The sequence below is a fragment of the Eschrichtius robustus genome, chromosome 1, assembly GCF_028021215.1.
Source record: "Eschrichtius robustus isolate mEscRob2 chromosome 1, mEscRob2.pri, whole genome shotgun sequence".
Lineage (NCBI taxonomy): Eukaryota > Metazoa > Chordata > Mammalia > Artiodactyla > Eschrichtiidae > Eschrichtius > Eschrichtius robustus.
Window position 1 is genome coordinate 109,792,897 of NC_090824.1, and position 13,001 is coordinate 109,805,897.

Consider the following 13,001-nt stretch of genomic DNA (forward strand, 5'->3'; position numbering starts at 1 on the left):
AGACACTCTTCTAAATGAAAGGCGGTTCTCTTAACTTGCTGTTTTCTTCTTGGGTCACATTATGAACTCTTCCCGTGGCCACATGGCGTGTGTACTTTTAATTTCAGGGACTGCTGACATTCCAGGAAGTGGCCATAGATTTCTCTCAAGAGGAGTGAGAATGCCTGGACCAAGATCAATGGGAATTGTACAGGGATGTGATGTTAGAGAAGTATAGGAACCTGCTCTCCTTGGGTGAGGATACCTTCCTTCCAGAATTCCTTATCCAACCACAGGGTTTGGAGTCCTTCATTTGTAGAATGTCTCCTGAAAACGTCTGCTTCCTACAATAGGGTTTCAGATTGCAACGTTTCAGGAAAGATTGGGAGTTTGTGGGTATAATTTTTCTTATTCTTTTAAAATTGCAGCCTCCCTTTTCATATACTTTCTAACTGCTTGGGATGTGTCTATATGAACTGTGTACTATATGCTTCTGTTATAGTCCTTACAATATTTTATTGTCTTATTTTCTGTTAACCATTTTCCATGGATTCTTTGGGCTTAAGGTATATTAAAAGGGAGACTGCGATTCTGGGACTTCCCTGGTGATGCAGTGATTAAGAATTCGCCTGCCAATGCAGGGGACCCGGTTCGATCCCCGGTCCGGGAAGATCTCACGTGCCACGGAACAACTAAGCCAGTGGGCCACAACTACTGAGTCTGCACGCCACAACTACTGAAGCCGGTGTGTCTTGAGCCCGTGCGCCATTTATTTTTTGGAGAATAAAACCACTTCTGAGTGATTACAATTTAGGCCAGCTAGTCAAAATGCTTTATCACCTGTTCTTCTAAAACACTGATCAATGGAACAAGTTTTACCAGGGATAACAGTGTAATTGTATTCTGGAGTTCATATGGGCAATATGGTTTATGACCTTGATGCTGGATCACGACATTTCAATGGTATAACTGCTATTAATTGTCTGTTTGTTCAACGATTAAAGTCTCACGTGATCTGAGTTCAGACTGGAGTCATCCTGGTTGGTTTCTGTCTATTGCAGATTTCTTCCAGTATGAAAGAAAGGACAAGAGCAATAGGGCTTACTTTACAAAATGTCTTCAAAGTAAATGATGATATAATCTACATTCAATTAATTTATACATACCCTACTGTAGAACAGGGTTCGTTACGGTGGCAGAGCCCGGTAATTATGTAAAACTGAAACTTTTTCTGCACTGGTTCAAGTCCTCTTCCTAAGAATATGTTTATAATCAACATTCTTTCACAAATTACCCAATTTAATTCACCATAGCCTTCCTCATATTAACTAAATGGAAAATCCTAGGCTATATACAAATCCAGAAAGGGCCAAAAATCATCAGCCCCCATGGATTATTACAACCCATTGCTGAGGCATTCAAATTACTTATTAAAGAACCACTATGTCCATCAACATCATCAATTTATATATTATTGCCCCAATGCTAGCCTTAACCCTGGCTCTCACAACATGAATTCCTCTTCCCATATCTTATCCACTAATTAGTAAAAATGTAGGCATATTATTTATATTAGCCATATCACACCTAGCCATTTATTCCATCCTCAGATCTGGATGAACTTCACATTCAAAATACTCACTCACTGGAGCTCTAGGAACAATAGCACAGACAATCATCTCATATGAAGTAATGTAGCAGTTATTCTATTCTCAGTCTTACTTATAAATGGATCATTTACACTTTCAACAGTAATTATTACACAAGAACACCTATGACTAATTTTCTCCTGACCCCTACCCAGAATTTGATTATCTCCGCAGTAGCAGAAATCCAATGAAGCCCCACTTGATTTAACAGAAGTAGCATCAAAACCTGTATATGTCCTCAATGTAGAAAATGTAGCAGGCCCATTCACCCCGTCCCTCCTAGAGAATATGTCAATTTCCCTATAATAAACATTTCCACAGCAATCTATTTTTAGGAGCATTCGACAATCCCTAGGTGCCAGAATTATAGATTCTTTCATCTTGTAAATATAGTTTTTTTTTGAAAAAATAATTTTTATAGTTTTACTACCTTTAAACATAATGTACTCCATTGCTGTGGAATATTCCTTCATAGGAGCGTGCATGGTTCATTTCTGCATCCACCTGTGATGGCCTTCAGGTTCTTTCAGGTTTGGCTCCTGTGGCTGCGAGTCCATGTCCGTGTGTCCTGGTGCAGGGCTGGTGGGTTTGTGTTCAACTGGGAGGAGCACTGTGGGTCTCTGTGCAGGGACTTCGCTATCTGAGGCCCGATAGTTTCAGAAGTGGTTGCATCCCCCCGTTGCCTACCAGGCTTTCCATTGCTCCACATCCTGCTGATATTTGATACTATGTCTTTCATGTCTGCCATTCTGGTAGGTGTATGCACGGTATTTTTCTTATGGCTTTAATCCCTCTGTTGTTAGTGAAGTTGTGCATCTTGTGGTATTCATGGACTATTTCCTGTTGTTTTTTAAAAAGTTTTAAAAATTGTGGTCAGGTATACATAACATAAAATTTACTATCTTAACCATTTTTAAGTGCACATTTCAGGGTCAAGAAGTAATTCACACTGTTGTGCAAACCTGACCACCATCATCCTCCAGAACTTTTTCATCCTGCAAAATTGAAACAGTCCCCATTAAACACTCACTCCCCATTGTCCCTCCCTCAGCCCCTGGCACTCAACATCCTACTTTATGTCTCTATGTTTCCGACTGCTCTAGGTGCCTTGTATGAGTGGATCAAGCACTGTTTGTTTTTTTTTTTGTGTGTGTGTGTGTGTGTGTGTCTAGCTTACATCACTGAGCATAATGCCCTCAAGGTTCATCCCTGCTGCAGCCTGTGTCAGAATTGCCTTCCTTTTTAGGCTGAATAGCCTCCCCTTGTATTGATGGACCGTGTTTTTCTTCTCCATTCATCCATTAGTGGACACATGTAATATCTACATTCATTTCTACTGTCATAATATTTGTGGAATAACATCAGAAAGTCCTATGAATCAAAAGTCATTTGCCAGTAACTTTTTTCTTAAACTTTTTGTTGTGGAAAACATCAAGGCTAAGAAAAGGGAAAAATACATGTCAGCTTCACTTGTGTTCAGGAGTTAATGCTTTACGGATTCACTTTATTCCCTGTGTGTGTGCTATGCCTGTGCATGTGCCTGTTTGCATACATATGATGTGCATAGGTATGTGCACTTGCACACATTAGTGTGTGCATGGGCATATGCGTGCATGTGTGTTCACATGCTAGTGTGTGAATATATTTGTGCTGTGCACGTGCATATGTTTGTGTGTGTGCTGTGCCTGCCTGTGCGCACACCTGTGTGTTTGCGGGAAGCACTTGCAAGTTGCCTGCAGACTGAATTGTGCCCCAGATATATCCGCACGCAGCTGCTCTAACAATCCAGCGTAGCCACGTAAAGGTCACAGATCTCAGGGATTTAAATGGTTGGAGCAGGATATCCTGACACAGAGTTTGTCTTCCAATGACTGTCACTGTCTCAGTAACATCCTTCACACCTTCTTTAAGCCCCATTCAGGGTCCAGTTTAGACTCCCATTACATTCAGTCACCTGTCCCAGGTCCCCTAAAGCAACAATGTCACCGTTGGAGAGCCCGGCCAAGGCTGGGGTTGCCCCTCCTGTTGGCCTGGCCTCCAGGCCCTGCCCTTGGCTCCTGTTTTCTCATATCTCAGCCAGGCCCCGACTTGGATGGGGCCGCCACCTCTTTCCTCACAGGGTCCCATCGCCCAGTCAAGGGGGTTCATTCTCCCCAAACACAGCATCAGGAGTCGGGGGGTGACAGCCCCCAATGGGTCTCCTTCATGTGAGACCCTGTGCTGTTGAAAGAGCAGGCACCCTGCCCTCGGGGGTGGGGGACTAGGGGGCGACATGCGGCCCACGATGGGCAGGAGGGTCTCCGGGTGGGGCGAGCCAGTGTGCAAGGAGTTCCGCGGTGGGTTCTCCTCTCCAACGGCTTCTGTGCCCCTACCTCTCCCCGTGCCTCCCCTCGAAGACAGCGCGGTGCCCGGGACGGGAACCATGGGACACGTCAGCCACCGCCCCCTCTACGCACACACACACACACACACACACACACACACACACACACACAAGCACACGCACACGCACACGCTGCAGGGAAGCAGGACCTGAGTGCAGGGCTCTCAGCGGCCCTGAGCGCCCCGCCCGGAATCGGCCAGCCGAATGGACAGACCGGATCTCCCGGCCCGGACCATGCAGGACTCTCCTGCCTGGGCTTCCAGTGCGGCCGACTCCTTCTGGAAGCCTGGGAGGCTGGAACCAGGCCACTTCTTGTCTGTCCTGGCAGCAGACTGGGCTGCACTCTAAGAAGTTCGTGGCTCGCCCGTGGATCCTGACCATCAGGCGGCCAGAGAAATTGGGAACATTTCTGTTTTGCCTGTTGAAATGTTTAATGACAAAGATTTTGTTCAGTTTCCTGATGTGGGTGTCCAAAGATGAGAGACCCATGTCTGTGATCTGTACCTCCTATGAGATCAGCCCTAAGCTAGTTTAAACATGATCAAGTTCTGTCTACATGGTAGATTTAGACCTCTGCATGTCCTGTCTACTGATTATGTTTAGAGCTGACCATGTGTTGTCTATAATAAGAAGATTTAGACCTGACCATGTTCTGTGTACGCTAGGACTATGGGGACCTGGGTAGAGACCCGGCCTGGCCTCAGTACTGGGAAGCTCCGTGCCTGCATCTGAATGTCAGTGCTTAGATGTCTGGGGTCTGGAGCTGAGCTGGGCTTGTCTACGTAACAGCCTCTCTTCTGAGTGTGGTGACCTGGTCCTCCCAAGGGTCAGTGCTATGGGCGGGGCCTTAGTCTTAATCCCTGCAAGGTTCACCTTCCCTGGGGCTCATGGAGAATCCTCAGGAGGACTACCTGGCAATAATTCCAATTTACCAGCACGTGCATGGTGCATAGGGAAGCAGGTTTAGCTGGTCAATTGATTGCAGGGCACGCAGATCGGGCAAAAGGCCGATGGGTGACAGCTGAGGCTGCTGCTGAGCTCTCCCTCCAGTCTACCGTCCCTACTCAGCAGAGTCCAGAGCTGCCCCTCGGCTTTCAGCCCTGCTGTCCTGTCAGTTTTCTCAACATGTAAGTGAGACGAGAAAGGACTGAGCATGCCAGCACCAGGGTCGTGTGTTCAACTCTAGTATGAAAGCTTTAAAAACAGTTAAAATCACACAGAACCAAAGTGAGAAGAGGAGGACTCCTCTGGGACAAGTGTGGGGAAAGGAGACCCACCTGACGCTTTTTCCCATCCCGGGAGGTCCCAGGGACCCAGCTTGTTTCCACATTGGGGGAGCCCCCTGCAGAGCCATGGTGTCCTGACCAAGGGGACGTGTGACCCCAGGTGCAGGGTCTGGGGAGGTGAGGTCACCTTGGGACTGTGGACATGTGACCCAGGTGGAGGGGTCTGGGGAGGTGGGTCACCCTGGTGAGTGTGGATGTGTGGCCCCAGGTATAGGGTGCGGGGACTGTGTGGGTCTCACCATACCTGCATGGGTCAGGATCACATGTATGGGGAGACCGCATATGCGCTCTTTGCCTGCAGTGTGTCCTGTCCCCTTTGAGATTTCCAACCTCTGCATTAAGGGTGTTGTCCTGATTAACCTGTGGTTCCTTTTCTTCTCTTAATCTTGTCACAATCATATGAGGTCAGGCATGTTTGAGTGGGTTGCTGCTCTGTGTTCCGGTGAGTGACAACACTTGGTGGTATCATATTAATACTATAGCATATCCTATGTCTAATCTATGGGGGTCACCACTGCCTGGGTCCCCCTGGACAGAGGTCAGGTGAGCACAGACTAGCCCCCCCCCCAAGAATGGTCTCCCACGTGCTCTGTGAGGGTACCGTGATGGCCCCTAAGGTAGGGGACTGTGTCTGGGCCTCCGACATTTGTGATGAAGGGGAGTCGAAATGGAATCTCAGTTAACAAGACATTATTTTAAGAATTTATTTTAAGTGAAATAAAACACACGTCACATACCCTTTACCATCATCACCATTTTAAGTGCACGTTTCTGAGGCATCAGATATATTCACTTTCTCGTGGAGCCATCACCACCATCCCTAGAACTTTTCATCTTGCAAAACCAAAATTCCACAACCATGAAAGTCTCATTCCCCATTCCCTCCCACTGCCCCTGGCACCGATATCCACTTCAGTCCCTGAGTTGTCGACTCCAGGGCACCCACTGGAGTGGAATCCTGCAGTGGTTGCTGACGGGTCATTTTGGAAGAGCTGACTTTCAGTCTGAAGCTCTGCCTGTTTGCATCTGAAGAATCTGCATTTAAGGAGAGGGTGTATGAGGAAGGGGGTGTATGCGGGACAAAGGTGTCCGGGGTGCAGGTGAGCCAGGACCTGACCAGCTGCCTTTTGGGTCCTCTGGTCCCATCTCTTGGTCTGTGCCTCATCTGCATCATCACTGTCCCCGCTGGCACCGCTGGGGTGTTGTTGTCTGAGTGAGATTCCCCTGGTGCCCCTGCTCTCCTCCCCTCCTCCTGCTGGTTGGGGAGGGAACTGCTTGCTGTGTGGTCTCTACTCCTGAGGCATGAAGGACCCTGTAGCATGGACCTGCAGAGTGTGGGGTGTGGTCCCAAGAGCATGGGGCCCACATAGGACACGACATCGGGGCGTGACAAGTGCTAGGGCTGCCTCATCACTGACAGGGAATGTTGCCCAGATCCTGCTCGAGAGGGCGTGGTGGGTGGCCTGGGACCCTAGAGGCCCCATTCCTATACTGGAGCTTGGAGAGTGCATCCCCATGGGCTCCAGATTCACCCCATATCTCAGCCATATCCCTCTGTCCTGTCTTTGAACTCAGGAAAACGAGCTCTCTTGTCCACAACATAGGCCTGGTCCTGCTGATATTAGGATTCTTTAAGTTAGGCGTCCTGGGATAGCAGCTCTATTTAGGCCTGAGAAGGAACAACTCCGGAGTGTACAACAATTTCAGATGAAACTAATATTCAATGACTATCCCTAACTACTCGGTTGTTGACTTCTATTAGTCATTATTCTCCTGGTTTTAGCTCTGATGTGGGGATTACAGAGGAGTCAACATTTAAATCTTCATAATCTGTGTATTTGTAGCTTCAGTATCATTACTGACCCATAGTTTTTTTATGGTTTGGGAAGAGTTATTGATTTCATGTATCATGTAAAGGATTCACAATGATGATAGGGCCATTAAGATTACAATAATAGCTAGTAAATTGTTCACATTTTCTCTACCTGTGCATCTATTGTATGCATATGTGTTTAGATGTCAATATTAGTGAAATGATATAGAGGACTAGAGAACTTATTTTAAAAATCACTATTAATGTGTGATGAAGAAAATGTAAAAGTTCTTCCATAATCGGTGATGTTGTATCTTGAGAGCCTAGATGAAATTGATATGCCTTAGTGATATACAGGATTTTAGCCTATCATTTAACTTTGACAAAGCTACATCACTTTTTACTTTTATCTCATTTATTGAGGAAGACATAATTGTTATGGTGTTGGCTTGAAACTGGTTGAAAAGGACTTGAGTCCTTCCTTATTTTACGTTTACATAGGTAGGATCTTGAAACATAGGATATGGTGGAGGACATCCGTGTAACCATTCTAGGTTAGGAGTAGCAATTTCCACTGCTAAGACTTCTTGTTTAGACACAAATGCTTTTCAAAGTATGAAGATTATTAGCATTACTGCTGCTACTGAGATGAATGAGCCTAAAGACAAAATATTTCATGGTGTGCGTCCCTCAGGGTACTCAGACTAACGTAGTGACATCCCTGAGAGGCCACGAAAGTGCTGCAGGAAGTCATATTTACTACTACAAATATACTTGTGAAGTGAATTTTTGCTCATGCTGAGTTAACTGTATAACCTGAGAATAGTGGGAATCAGTGTAGGAAGCCTCCTATAATAGTGAAGACTGCTCCCATGGACATTAGGTCATGGAAGCGTGCTACTACATAGAATGTATCCTGGAGGACAATGTCTGGGGATGAGTTGGCTAAGATGATTCCTGTCAAACCACCTACTGTAAAAAGAAAAACTAAAGCCTAAAACTCATAATATAGTGGGAGGTCATATAGTATTACCTCCGTGAACAGTTGCTAACCAGGGACTTCCCTGGTGACGCAGTGGTGAAGAATTCGCCTGCCAATGCAGGGGACACGGGTTCGAGCCCTTGTCTGGGACGATTCCACATGCCGCGGAGCAAAAAGCCCGTGTGCCACAACTACTGAGCCTGCCCTCTAGTTGTGGCCCGCCAGCCACAACTAGTGAAGCCCACGCGCCTAGCGGCCGTGCTCTGCAACAAGAGAAGCCACTGCAATGAAAGGGCCGCACACCGCAACGAAGAGTAGCTGCCGCTCACCGCAACCAGAGAAAGCCCATGCGCAGCAACCAAGACCCAACTCAGCCAAAAAAAAAAAAATGAAAGGAAAAGGAAAAATTAAATAAAGAGTTGCTAATCAGCTAGATACTTCTACTCCTGTAGGGATAGAAGTAATTACGGTAGCTGATGCAAAGTGTGCTCCTGAGTCCACAGCTATCCCTATGGTAAACATATGATGGGCCCACAAGAGAACTCCTAAAAAACCAGGGGACATGACTCATACTATTCCCAGATAGCTGAAAGGCAATTTTTGTCCTAAATAGTAGGTAATGATATGTGAGTTTATAACAAACCCTGTTAGGCCATGAATACAGACTTCAGGGTGAGCAAAGTATCAAAATAAGTGTTGGTATAGGATTCGGTCTCCTCCTGCAGGGTCAAAGAAAGTAGTGTTTAGATTTCTATCTCTTAACAGCATGGCAATTCTGGCTGCTTGGACTGAGATTGGTAATTATAGTAATATGGCTATAGTTGGAGAAGATTAAACAAATAATGGTGTTTGGTATTGGGATATGACTGCTGGTTTTGTATTAAAGACTATAGTAATAAAAGTAATAATACCAAGAATTGAGGAGACACCTGCTAAATGTAAGGAGAAAACAGTTAGGTCGACAGAGGCTCCTGCATGGGCCAGATTGCAGGCTAGAGCTGAATACACGGTTCCACTGGTACCAGAACCAGCTTCTACTATTGGTGATATGAGTAGGAGTAAGAATGATGGGGGAAGTAGTCAAAAGTTTATATGATTTATTGGGGGAAATGCTACTTCAGCTGTCCGAGTTATTAGTGGCCCAAGTCAGTTTTCAAAGCCTGCAATCATAATGGGTACAGCTATAAAGAAAATTATTACAAGTGCAGGGACTGTTATGACTACTTTACAGATTTGGGCATCTCCAAGTAGCGGTCCAGGTCAGCATAGCTCAGCCTGGATTAATATAATTAAGGTGCTGCCTGCTACTCCAGCTCAAGCACCAAATAGTAAATACAAAATGCCGATATCTTTGTGATTTGTTGAAAATAATCAGCAGTGTATGAACAGAGGTAAAATGACTGAGTTAGCATTAGACTGTAAATCTAAAGACAGAGATTGAGCCCTCTTTCTGGCAAACCCTGTGGTGAATCAACAAATTGAATTGTAACTTCAGAGAAGCAGATTCAATTCTGCCAGTGATTTTCCTGCCTTTTTTTTTTTTTTTTTCTTTTTTTCTTTCTCAAATGAAGGAGAAGTAGACTGAAGCCAGTTGACCAGAGGATTTGCCTGTTAACTAAAGTTGCCTGGGGTTAAAACTCATCAATCTCGTAAAGATTTGGCTTAAATACAGTGTTTGCTTTACATTCAATTGATGTAGAATAAAGTCTTGCAATCCTTATTTTTAGGAATTAAGTAAATTTCACTTGTTTAGGGTTTTGAAAGCTCTTGGTCTGAACTAACCTAAATTCCTAGTCCAGCACCGATAGAATGGGTGTTGTGTGTAGTAATCGTGTGGGTATTATGATTGGTAATGATAGGAAGGTTATTTCTTTGTATGTTCAAATTGTTTTGTGTTTGTGTTGTTTAATGAAGGGAATATAGTTAGTGATGTGGAGTATGTTAGCTGCAAGTAGAAATATGTGCTGAGGACTGCTATGATGGCTATTAGTGTTGGTAGAATGATGTTGTCATTTTTGTTATCTCTTGGATAATTATTCATTTGGGTAGAACCAATTATTCATTGGGTAGAACCCAAATGATGGGTAGAACCCAAATGATGGGCGATGTCCTAATGATACTATAATGTCCTAATGATACTATAATGGTGAGGAAAATGATTGTGATGGGAGGTGTTTTATCTCATGTGTGTGATAATGATACTCTTGTAGTACATGATCTGGGCATAAATAAGAAGAAGATAGTGTTGTTATGATATAAATTAGTATGTTTAGGATTGTTATAATCTGAATATACATTATAATAGCTGTTATTCATCCTATATGGGCAATTGATGAGGAGGGTGTAATATTTTCCAGGTGAGTATGGAGAAGTCTGCCTCAGCCTCCAGCTATGATTTATAATATCACTATGATTAATAGTATATTTAGGTTGATGGATGGTGACATGTGGTATAAAACTGATAGGGGTGCAATTTTGTCATGTTGATAGCATCAGGTCTGCTGTTCATGGGATGCCTTGTGTGACTTCAGGCACTCAGAAGTGAAATGGGGAAAGTCCTACGTTTGTGACAAGGGCGATTGTCATGAGGGTGGATGCTGCTGTATTAAACATTTTTGTTATTCATTGTGCTCTTTGACCAGAGTATATTAGATTAATGATAATAGCCATTATAAGTAGTATTGATGTGGTGGACTGTTTTAGGAAATATTTGTTGGATGCTTCTGTAGCTTATGGGTTCATGTTTTTTTTATTAGAATGGGGATACCATTAACCAGTGTGAGCTTGTTATACAATTATATTTCCTGAGAAAATGGTCAGTAGAATGATGGTAAAAACAATGAGAGTTTATTAGCACAGGAAGGATATACAAAAATATTTTGGGGCTATGGGCCTGAAGCTTACTTAGAGAACTTTACTATATAGCATGTGGTGTAATGTGGTAGGTAGCGTGGAGAATGTAAAATTATTAGGAAGAATTCAATTCCAGGAATAAGAGCCTTGAAACCTCTATGATTTACTCTATCAAAGTAACTCTTTTCTCAGACATATTTCTTAAATTTGTGGTGGGTTGCCTGGTATGATGACAAGTAGTGAAAACTCTCATATACATAGGGTTAATGTTAGTGGTAAAAAAAACTTTTTATAAGAGATGTATGCGTTGATCATATCAAAATTGTAGGTAGGAGGCTCAAATTCACAGAAAGGAGATTGTTAGATGTGTTTTAATGATGACTTGGGCTGTATATAATTCTGGCACCTAGGGATTGTCGAATGCTCCTAAAAATAGATTGCTGTGGAAATGTTTATTATAGGGAAATTGACATATTCTCTAGGAGGGACGGGGTGAATGGGCCTGCTACATTTTCTACATTGAAGACATATACAGGTTTTGATGCTACTTCTGTTAAATCAAGTGGGGCTTCATTGGATTTCTGCTACTGCGGAGATAATCAAATTCCGGGTAGGGGTCAGGAGAAAATTATTCATAGGTGTTCTTGTGTAATAATTACTGTTGAAAGTGTAAATGATCCATTTATCAGTAAGACTGAGAATAGAATAACTGCTACATTACTTCATATGAGATGATTGTCTGTGCTATTGTTCCTAGAGCTCCAGTGAGTGAGTATTTTGAATGTGAAGTTCATCCAGATCTGAGGATGGAATACATGGCTAGGTGTGATATGGCTAGTATAAATAATATGCCTACATTTATACTAATTAGTGGATAAGATATGGGAAGAGGAATTCATGTTGTGAGAGCCAGGGTTAAGGCTAGCATTGGGGTTAAGGCTAGCAAGAGAAGCCACCGCAATGAGAAGCCCGCGCACCGCAACAAAGAGTAGCCCCCGCTTGCCGCAACTAGAGAAAGCCTGCGCATAGCAACGAAGACCCAACGCAGCCAAAAACAAATTAATTAATTAATTAGTTAACTATTTTTAAAAAAGTACTATATCCTTCTGTACAGCTTCTCTGGGAAGAACGGAGAGATGGCATAGGAGAGTGAGAAAGACCAATATTTTGTGCACATCTCTCATGCAGGTGCTCTGCTGGCTCAGATAGATTTATCCCCACTTTACAAAGGAGGAAATAATCTCAGAGAGGTTTAGTAATTTTCCCAAAGCCAAACAGCTATGGAGTGGCAGAACCAAGATCTGAACCAAGTCTGTTACCTTCAAAGCCTAAGTCCTCATCACAACAAAACTCAATTAATATTTACATTTATCGTATTACATTGCAACCTGGGGAGTTCTTGGCACAATCCTGAATAAGAGTGAGAAAGAAAGAAATAGCATTGTTCCTACAGTCAACCCAAATTTTTGGAGCAGCTGCTAGATGCCTGGCCCTTGTTGGGGTTCAGCAGTGATCAAGACAGGAAGAGTCCTGCTTTCATGAACCACGTAGTGGGGAGGAGAGACGGGTGCAACTTGGGTGAGGGATTTCACCTTGCTGGACCTCTGGTTTGTCATCTGGAAAATGGGATGGGTGTTCCTCATTTTCTGGGGTTGTCCAGCCCTCACACTCTCTGATTCCATAAGAAGCATTTGTTTTCCTGTTTCTTTAAAATTCATTCAGGCCGTGAGCTGTGATGAATGTTGTTAGCTGCTCCCCAAAGCACTCTATTCCCACCCTTTTCCTGTGATCAGGTCTTTCCCGAAACATGACTCACAGTCAGTCAGTCAAGTCACAGAACCTAAGGGGCACCCAGCAGAAAAATCCCAACCCTTGCTTCCCAGGAGCTCTGCGGTCTACCTGCCAGGTAAACTGAACTCACCTGGCACAAGGTGGCCATCCCTGGTTTCACATCAACATGATCTCAGGCACAAACCTCCTTGTTTTTCCATTTTGTCTCTAAGTTACTTGTTGAAGCAACTGCACAAATATGGCAAAGGCATAAAATCAGGCATCT